Source organism: Budorcas taxicolor, chromosome 9 (assembly GCF_023091745.1).
Source record: "Budorcas taxicolor isolate Tak-1 chromosome 9, Takin1.1, whole genome shotgun sequence".
Taxonomy (NCBI): Eukaryota; Metazoa; Chordata; class Mammalia; order Artiodactyla; family Bovidae; genus Budorcas; species Budorcas taxicolor.
Genome location: NC_068918.1, coordinates 41,776,060 through 41,784,008, shown reverse-complemented (window position 1 = coordinate 41,784,008; position 7,949 = coordinate 41,776,060).

Here is a 7,949-nt window from a genome sequence, read left to right as displayed (position 1 = left end):
ACTGAGCAACTAACATTCTCACTCTTACTTTCCTTTTGTACACCCTTTCCAAGATCAATATAAACCTTTCCTGGGTATCTCTAAAAAACTTACCCTCCTGTAATTTTGGCCAGAATTGTTTCACATGCACATTTCTAAACCAATCCCAGTAAGAGAAAACAAACTGTCGTATTTGTTGTAAGCTCATCTTAATTCACGTAAAGATTTGACATAAACAAATTCCAGTTCCTGGGATTTGGAGGGATTAGCATTCTCCAAAGAACTTGACCACTCGCTCTCACAAGGCAATAGAAATAAAAGCAAAAAGAAACAAATTGGGCCTAATCAAACTGACAAGTGTTTGCATAGAAAGGAAAGTAAACAAAAAGAAAGGACAACATAGGGACTGGGAGGAAATATTTGCAAACAATGTAACTGACAAGGGCTAAATTGCCAAAATCTTCAAACAGCTCGTACAACTCAATAACCAAAAAAAAAAAAAAAAAAAAAAACCCCAATGAAAAAGGTCAGAAGACCTAAATAGATATGTCTCCAGAGAAGACATACAGATGGTCAATAGGCACATGAAAAAATGCTCAACATCACTAATTATTAGAGAAATGCAGTTCAAAACTACATTGAGGTACCACCTCACACCAGTCAGAGTGGCCATCATTAAAAACTCTACTAACAAAAAATGCTGGAGAGGGTGCAGATAAAAGGGAACCCTCCTCCACTGTTGGTGGGAATCAACATTAGTGCAGCCACTATGAAAAACAGTACAGACGTTTCTTAAAAAACAAAAAGTTGCCATTGTTGTCCAATTGCTAAGTTGTGTCCGACTCTTTGCATCCCTATGAACTTCAGCACACCAGGCTTCCCTGTCCTTCATTATCTCCCAGAGTTTGCTCAAATTCATGTCCAGTGATGCTTTCTAACCATCTCATCCTCTGCCACCCCCTTCTCCTCTTGCCTTCAGTCTTTCCCAGCATCAGGGTCTTTTCCAGTGAGGCAGCTCTTGGCATCAGGTGGCCCAAGTATTGGAGCCTCAACTTCAGCATCAGTCCGTCCGATGAATATTCAGCGTTGATTTCCTTTAGGATTGACTGGTTTGATCTTCTTGCTGTCCAAGAGATTCTTAAGAGTCTTCTCCAGCACCACGATTGGAAAGCATCAATTCTTTGGCAATCAGCCCTCTTATGGTCTAACTCACGTCCCTGCATGACTACTGCAAAACCATAGCTTTGACTAAATGAACTGTTGTCAGCAAAGTGATGTCTTTGCTTTTTAATATGGCTTCTATACCCAGGGTCATTTCATAGACCAAAAAGCCTGTTGTGCCAGCCATTGTGTCTGCACTTAGGAATGGAGAAAGGCAAAGGGAACTGAGTTGTCTTCTTAGTCTCAGACAGCACTCTGCTTATATCACATTAACCAGGTCTAGCTACAAAAAAGCTGGGACACATAGCCTTGCTGCCACAGCAATGTAACCAACTGAAATGGGATGTAATTAAGAGTTCTGTTAGAAGATGGAGAAAATCGATACTTGGGAGGCAAATAGAAAACTTTACTACAATGAATAAGGTAATGTAGTGAAATTGCATATTATTATTATAATTTTTTTGCTACCAGAATCTATTAAGACCTTTACAACTTTGATGAGACTATCTTACTCTGTGGCTCCATTTTTTTTTTTTTTCAGGTCTTAACTCTTCGGCTTGTGTTAATAGACAGTTGTCTTCATATGATGTTTTCCCTATATTCTTGTCTGTGACCAAATTTCATTTTCTTATAAGGACACTAGTTATATTGGGTTAGAGCCCACCCTAATGGCTTCATTTTAACTTGATTATTTCTGTGAATTCCCTATCTCCAGATGAGATACTGGGGGTTAGAACTTCAATGTATGAACTTTGATGGGCACAATTCAACACATAACAATACATAAGAACCCTCCCTGATGAAGGGATGTCTTAAGTCAGGGGCATCAAGTCAGGGGCACAGTACCCCAAACTCAGCAGTAATACAGAAGACTCTGCTCCTCCCTGCTGCCTCCTCTTCTACTGGTCTCTCCAAAACAAAACTGCAGGATTTGAAATGTCAAGGATGGATGTAGACTAACTTTATTGATTTCTTTTAAAGGAAGGTATTTGTACAAATGCAACAAATGTAGGCCATTTATAACTGACTTAAGTGCAGAGCATGTTTGGTGGTTTCTGTTTACAACTGAGAAAAGGAGAACAAGTTTTATTTAATGCCACCGGATTAGCATTTCTGATTGTGAGAGATTTGGACACTGCCTGTGGGCTCCTTAGGCCTGGTGGGGTACCACTGTAGCTGTGAAGATTCCAGATGGCCATTTAGATCACAGACTCTGAAACTCAACACATTCCTCTGACAATCCCTTTGCAATCCCATGGACTGTAGCTAGCCCACCAGGCTCCTCTGTCCATGGGGATTCTCCAGGCAAGAATACTGGAGTGGGTTGTTATGCCCTCCTCCATGGGATCTTGCCAACCCAGGGACTGAACCCAGGTCTCCCAGATTGCAGGTGGATTCTTTACTGTCTGAGCCACCAGGGAAACCCCATCCTTTGTTATATCCCACTGAAATCCATGAAAAAAAAAAATAGGGTTCTTTGTTCTGTGACCTTTTAAGAAGAAGCATCTCTCGTATAGCTTCTTGAAAGAACACAGAACAAAGAATCTATTTTTTTTTCATGCATCTCAGTGGGATACAAGCAACATATACATACTTATTGCTTGCTTCAGATCTCTTCTGCCCTACTATTTTTAAAAAGTTAAATCTTATTTTATTACTCATTTATTTGCTTATTTTTTGGCTGAGCCAGGCGACATATGGGATCTTAGTTCTCTGACCAGGGATCAAACCTGCAGCGGAAGTGCGGAGTCTTAACCACTGGACCACCAGGAAAGTCCTAGTCTTATTTTAAAATAACATTTTATTTGGTAAATTTTCAGCACATAGAAAAGTAGAGAGAATAGCGTAATCAGCTCCATGCTTCTATCATTCAACTTCAACAATTATCAATTTATGGCCAATTTTGTTTCACCATACTCAGTGGTTCTCCACTGGAGGTAATTTTTACCCTTAGACATTGTCAGACATTTTGGCAATGTCTGGTGTCATAATTAGGGGAGGGGTTCTATTGGTCATCTAGTGGGTAGAGATCAGGGATGATGCTAAATATCCTCCAATGCACAGGACGGCTTCCACAGCAAAGAATTACCATGTAGAAGGTCAATAGCTCTGAGGTTGAAAAACCCTGATCTATACCTGTACCCACTGCCTCCCACCTTAGAATTACTTGAAGCAAACCCTAGACATCATATTCAACCTTTAAATATTTCAGCGTGTATTTCTGAAAAATAAGGATTAAAAATTTACTACAATTGCAATTATACTATTAATAATTACAATTATTCCACTTGTAGTTAACATTATTTAATTATCATTAAATATCTAATCAGTTCTAGAATTATCAGGGTGGACTCTTCAATGCCTTTTATGGCCTAGTCTCAAAAATCACACATTTGCAACTTGGTGACAAACAAATCACTAAGTCTGACTCACACTCAAGGCTCCACCTTTAGAGGGGAGGATTGTCAAAGAATCTGTGGACATATTTTAAAACCATGACATTCTTTAAGCCTCTTTAAATCTTTTGCTTCCCCCTTTCTTTCCTACTCGCCCCTGCAACCTACTTGTGACACAGGTCGTTTGTCCAGTAGAGGATTCCACCGTCTGTTTCTCTGACTGTATCCTCATGGGTTTGTTTATCATTGGTCCTCTCTATTTCCTATTATCAGAGGAATCAGATTCAGGTTCAATTTTGCTTGCTTGCTTGTTTTGACAAGCCTATTTCATAGGCAGTGTTGTATACTTCCATTCGGAGGCTTGTTCTTTGTGATGCTAGTCATCACTGAACATCATTGACTTTATCTATTATTCTATGAAGGGTTGCCATAATATTGGAATTCTTGAACTCTTCCTTCATTTGTTAGCTAGCATGTGTCTATAAAATGATGCTTCCCCTCATGAATTATTTGTTGCCCTGAGACACACATGACTATATATCTTATGTGACTGCCTTAGCAAGTGGTCCTCGGTGTCAGAAATCCGGCTTGATTTAACTTATCATGTACAATTTCCAGCCTAGTAGTACAATACCTTATCATAGGACTCAGTGAATGGTAAGCATAGGTATCATAAAGTATTAATAACTCACATTCTTGAGTATATCCTCTGTCCTGAGTTCTAATGCTAAGCACTTTTCATCAACATCTCATAATCCTCTCAACAATCCTATGAAGAAGGTCTGCTTATTATGCATATTTTACAGATGAAGAAACCGAAGAATAGAAAGGTTACCTTTGCTAAAGGTCACATGCATAGTAACTATCAGAGGTAGGATTTGAATCCAGGCAGTCTGCCTCTAGAGCCCACTCTCTCAACCACTAGGACATCCCATGATAACTTAATGATCCTCACAGAAAGGAGCATGTGAAGATATGTGAAGTCAATTAAAAGTTCTGAATATAATGTGGTCAGGTGAAAATAGCCTGGGCTTGGTTCTCAGACGGTGTGAGAGGAATTCTATTATTTGCTGTGTGACTGTAAGCAAGCTTATTAACCCCTCTGAACTTTTCTCATTGGCAAAAGATAAATAATAAAATCTACCTCATAGTGGTGTTATGATGGTTAAACTTAATAGCCTGTTTTTTTGTTGAGTATTTTTTAAGTTATAAAAATGTATCTGTGCTCAATAATAAAAAGACAAGACAGTTAACAATGTGGAAAAGATTTGAATAGACATTTCTCCAAAGAAGGTAAACAAATTGCAAGAAGGGCATGAAAAGATGCTTGGGCATTAGCCATTTAGTCATTAGGTAAATGTAGATAAGATTACAGTGAGATTCTACTTCACCCCTGCTAAGATGGGTATAGTAAAAAAAGAGAAAAAAAAGGCAGATAATAAGAAATCTTGGAGGATATGAAGAAACTTAACACTTGTAAACCGCTGGTAGGATGTAAAATGGTGCAGCACTTTGGAAAGCAGTTTGACTGTTGGTCAAACAGTTTAATACAGACCCAGCAATTTAACTCATGGGTATGCATCCAAAACAAGTGAAAAAATATATGCACACAGAAAGTTGCGTGCAAATGTTCACAGTGGCATTATACATAATAGCAAGGTAGAAACAAACTAAAGGTCTATTAGTTGATAAATGGATAAACAAAATATGATATATCTATGCAATAAAAGGTCATTCACAATAATAAATGAGATACTGACATATGCTACAGCATGGATGAACCTTGATAAATTATGCTAAGTGAAAGAATTCAGTTGCAAAAGACCATGTATTGCATGGTTCAATCTATATAAAATGTGCAGTGTAAGCAAACTTTTAGAGACAGAAAATGCACTGATGCTTGCCTATAACTAGGGAGTTTGCGAACATATGGGGAGTGATAGCAAATGGGTATAGGCTTTCTTTTGGGGAAAGGAGATAAAAATATTCTAAAATCAGACTGCTGGTGATGGCTGCAAAATCCTGTGAATATACTAAAAATAAGTAAATAAATAAAACCCACCAACATTGAATTGTACAGTTTAAATGGGTGAATTGTATGGTGAGTAAATTATACCTCAATAAAACTGTTTAACGAAGAAAATGTTTTTGTATATATGTATAAAAATGTACTTTTGTAACTGCACCTAATTTTTTATGTCATGATCATATATCTATTTGGAAAGCTTTTCTGAATGTGAAGTCCCTACTATAAAATTCAAACATGCTTTCAGGAAGCTAAAACATATCATTTGGTCATGGACATAATAGCACAAGCATGAATAACATGAGTGATGAAATTGACTTTTCAACTGGACAAACACATACCTAGTGGTGAATTAGGGGAGTACATAGGATGCTACTCCTACTAGTGAATCTACTAATTGTTATTCAGAGATGCTGGTTATGAACCTGAACTTGATTCTTAGTTGTGACATTCAGCTGGGTGTTTTTTTTTTAATTGTTCTATTTCTATTGCTATCATAATGACTATTTAATGAACTTCCATTGCTCACAGGTTGTCCTAGGAATTACACGGTGCCTGCTAGGCAGCTTCCTGCCCCCCTATCCCCCTGCCCCATATGTACCACTGGATCATGGGTTAAAGGAAAATTCTGTGCTTCCTGAATATAAATTTACATGTTTTTTTCTTCATGAGGTGGGCTTGATTGGGAAGAAAGGAAGTCTTTAGGTCCGTGGAGGAACTGAAGAGAGAAAAAAATGTTTGACTCATGGCTCACCAATGGGGATTGTCCCTCTGCCACATGGTCATCTTCTCTGACCTGAAATCCTCCTTGTAATTGGAGAGCTCACCTTCCCATCAGGCAAGGAGGGGGACGTGTCTCTAGATATACTGAGTCTGGGAACCAATTTTGAGTAGAAATTTACTACAAAAACCACTGGTTATATTATTCCTTCTCCAGGTGCACACATCAACTGCCTTTTCTCTTCCTCTTTTTTCTCTTGCTGCATGTAGATTTTCAAACAGAATTAAATCTCAAAATAAGTTTAATTGGAAATACATTCCAATTAAAGGGAGGAGGAAATACATTCTTAGGTACCAAAATGACACCAAAACTGAGATGTCTCCATCTGGCCCCAAGCTGAGAAACAAACAAGGAAATCCAGATAATCTGTGTTCCCCTTGGTATTCTTTAGTTTTCATGTCATTTCTGGCTTCCCTGCTCCTCAGGGGCTAAAAGAGGCTGTCACTGCTCTTTGCTTAAACAACTGTCCCAGCCTCAAAGCAGACTGATTTCCAGCTTTTTAAAAGGCCTTGTCTCCTTCAGCTCAGAAACCCAGCGGCCTCTTTGGAGATTTACAAGAAAACATACGTCTGACTCTATGTTCATACACATATGACTGTATAGAGACACATCATTATGCTTGTGATTTAACTATTGTGTGTGAATTTTACACACAAACATCAGAAAATACTTTTATTGACTTATTTGGATGTGAAGTTCTCTTTAACATACACAAGAAGATACTTTTGTTTCTTTTGACTTTTTCTCCCCAATTCAAATACCAAATTGTTCTTATTATTGCCCCAAGAGAGGGTATGTTCTTAGGCGGTGGGGATGGGAGGCAGAGATTAAGAGAAAGAAAGCCGAGCTCTTCGAGGGGAGGCGGGGAAAGGGGGAGAAAAACCGTCTGGGAATCTAAAGAACATCTTTATTTCGCCTTTTAACTCTCCGCCTTTCTGATTAAAGAGTTCAGACCCGCTCCCCCGCCCGCCTTCAATTATCCCCAACATCTTTTCTCAGAAGCTGTCACCACCACTTGCTGAACCACAGCCCCATCCTGAGCCATTAGCCCGTCTCTTTTCCGTTTCGCTTTTCTTTCCTCAGTTTCTCCCTGCAAGCTTTATAAATCTCCCTTGGAGGAGGAGTGTCCAAGCGGGTGGAAGTCTGAACACAATGCAACCTGAGAATTTCTGTCACTCTCTGCATATGCTCCTAAGTGCTTTAATCCCAATTAGGGGCGGCTGACACACGGTCCTATTCATTCCCATCAGCTCTTGAATACATTTGCCTAGAAATGAACTTCACAAATAGAGGCGCTCCTAAATGTGCCCAACAGCAAGGAAAATCGAATTGAGTGCGGGCTCATTCGGCAGCGGCCGGCAGAGGAGCGTTGAATGTGGAGGTGCCCCGAGACATTGCAATTCAGCAACACGCTCGCTGACTTTTCTTTGCACCATGTCAACCGAAAGAACCAAGAAATAAGTTGCGGGAACTCCGGTTAAAAGGCAACTTGAGAGGGACTCTGAATACTTTTATTGAGCCGCTTCCAATGAAGGACTTAAAACACAACAAAAAAGGCACCACAAAACCCACCAGCGGCGTCCGGGCTGCGTCCTCGGCGCGCGTT